We start from the raw sequence: 3,062 nt of genomic DNA on the forward strand, positions 1-3,062 counted from the left end.
ATATTCCTATTTGTATATCTGTGTATATACCCCTATGTGTTTATCTCTACATGTCTGTTTCTATGTGCATATCCTTATGCATACATTTTATGGATATATGTGATAGGTTTTATTAAACAAAAGTATCAAAATTAAAAAAAAAAAGATAGAATCTTTTTTTGTTGGCAGCTGCATACAAAAGATTACCTCTCTTATAATATTAGAGATATTCTCCTTTGGTGGTATTCATCTAAGAATTCTCCTAGTCCTTAGGTTCACTGTAATAATTCTACTACTGTTGAATTTATGTGGGTATGAAAATCTGATCTTAAGTCCTCAGTATTCCATGACAACCACTTTTTCCATAGGGTTTACATACATATATGAAACTTTTAAATAATAGGTAACTGTAATTTTAAAATACTGGCTTTTCTACTTTTATTGTTTGAATGGTGTTAGTGCCTCTGCCTCTTATGATCAAATCATAGTAAAATATTGCCTACATGAATGCAATTGAGTTTGCTAAATCAATTTTTCTCCATCACACTCCACTATTATGTGACTACAGTACACACTCAAACACCTACCTACTGCAACAATTATGTCCAGTTTTTTTTTGTCTGTTTCTTCTATTTTGAATAGTAGTGCCGTGTAGCCCAAGATGGCCTTAAATATGGTGAGGTAGCTTATTGTAGTATGAAATTCCTAAACTATATATCTTCCTCTCAAAAGGACTAAGAAGCAAATGGTTGTAGGGGTTAATAGGGGTGGAAGACACTAGGAGAACATCACTCTCGGGTCAACTAATCAAGGTGCATATGAGCTCACAGAAACTGAAGCAGCAAGACACTGAGTGAGTCTGCACCAGGTCCTCGGCTTATGTATTAGTTAGTTTTTAATTAAATTTATTTTACTTATTACACCCCAAATGATGTTCCGTCCCCTGTCCCACCTCCCCGAGTACTTCACCCCATCCCCCTCATCTTTGCTTCTGAGAGGGTATCCCCCAACCACCTACCCCCACTGCCTTACTCACCCAGCATCCTCCTTTCCTGGCGCCTCAGGTTTCCGTAGCATTAGGTACATCCTCTCCCATTGAGGCCAGACAAGACAGTCCTCTACTACATTCATAATGGCAATATTTGGGGGCCATGGGCCAGTCCATGTATGCTCTTTGATTGGTTGCTTGGTCTCTGGGAGCTCTGAGTGCTCCAGGTTAGTTCATACTACTGTTTTTTCTCTGAGGTTGCAATTCCCTTCAGTTCATTCAATCCTTTCCCTAACTCTTCCAAAGGGGTCCTTGACCTCAGCCCAAATACTGTAAGTATCTGAATCTGTTTCAGTCAGCTGCTGGCACAGTCTTTGAGAAAACTGCCTTGCTTTCTGCATGGCTTCTTCCTGTCTGCAAGTACAGCATGGCATCAGTAATAGTGTAGGGGTTTAGTGCCTGTCCGTGGGATGCATCTCAAGATGGGCCAATAACTGAATGACCTTCCTTTCAGCCTCTGTTCCATTTTTTTTTTTTTTTTGTCCCTGCATTTCCTTTAGACAGGAACAATTCTGGGTCAAAAAATTTGAAGTTCGGTGTGTGTCCCCATCCCTCTACTGGGGGTTCTGTCTATATACTGGTGGCGGTCTTACCAAGTTCCACCTCCGCACTGTTAGACATTTAGGCTCAGGTAATCACCATTGAGTTCTGGGTCTCTAGGACATTCTAGGGTACCCCTATCTCCACCCCCTGCTGCTACATTTTTCCATTCTTTCTCCTGGTGCTCTGGGATTCTCTTCTGTCTCCTCCCATACTGGATCTTGGTCCCCACCCCCCTTTCCCCTCCCTTTCCCTCCCAGGTCTCTCCTTCCTTCTGCCTCCTGTGATTATTTTGTTCCACTTTCTAAGTAAGATTAAACTATCCATACTTATTAAGCTTCATACAATCTGTGAGTTGTATCATGGGCATTTAGTGCTTTTTGGCTAGTATTTACTTATCAGTGACTAAATACCATGCATGTCATTTCTAATCTGGGTTTCCTCAATCTGAATGATATTTTCTACTTCCATCCATTTGCCTGCAAAATCCATGATGTTATCATTTTTCATAGCTGAAAACTCCATTGTATAATGAACTACATTTTCCGTATGAATTCTATACTTGAGTGACATCTGGATTATTTTCAGCTTCTGGCTATTACCAATAAGGCTTCTGTGAACATCATGAGGCATGCATCTTTGTGGTATGGAAGAGAACTTTTTGGCTATGTGCTCAGGATTGGTATAGCTGGGTCTTTAGGTAGAACTATTTCCAGTTTTCTGAGGAAACCACCAGATTGGTATCGAAAATGGTTGTAACAGTTTGCAATCCCAACTTCAACAGAAGATGACTGTTCCTCTTTCTCCACATCCTTGGCAGCACATGCTGTTGCTTGCGTTTTTTATGTAAGTCATTCTGATTGGTATAAGGTAGAATCTCAAGATCGTTTTGATTTGCATTTCCCTGATGACTAAGTATGTAAAGCATTTCTTTAATTGTGTCTTTGCTTTTGGAGATTCCTTGGATGAGAATTCTTTGTTTTGATCTGTAACCCATTTTTTAATTGGGTTATTTGTTTGTTTGTTTGTTTGTTTGTTTGTTTTGAGTCTAAGTTCTTTGTACATTTTGGATATTAGGCTTGTATTGGATGTAAGGTTAGTGAAGATCTTTTTCCAATCTGTAGGTTGCTATTTTCTTTTACTGACAGTGTCCTTTGCCTTACAGAAGATTTTTTAGTTTCACCAGGTTGTATTTATCAATTGTTTGTGTTATAGCCTGAGCCATTTGTGTGCTGTTCAGGATATTTCCCCCCTATGACAATGTGTTCAAGGCTATTTCCCTCTTTCTCTTCTATTAGATTCATTGTATCTGGTTTTATGTTGAAGAACTTGATCCACTTGGACTTGAACTTTGTGCAAGGCAATAAATATAGATGAATTTGCATTATTCTACATGCAGACTACCAGTTAGACCAGCACCATTTGTTTTAGATGCTCCCTTCCCTTCCCTTCCCTTCCCTTCCCTTCCCTTCCCTTCCCTTCCCTTCCCTTCCCT

The sequence above is a fragment of the Mus caroli genome, chromosome 14 (genome assembly GCF_900094665.2).
Source record: "Mus caroli chromosome 14, CAROLI_EIJ_v1.1, whole genome shotgun sequence".
In the NCBI taxonomy this organism is placed as follows: Eukaryota; Metazoa; Chordata; class Mammalia; order Rodentia; family Muridae; genus Mus; species Mus caroli.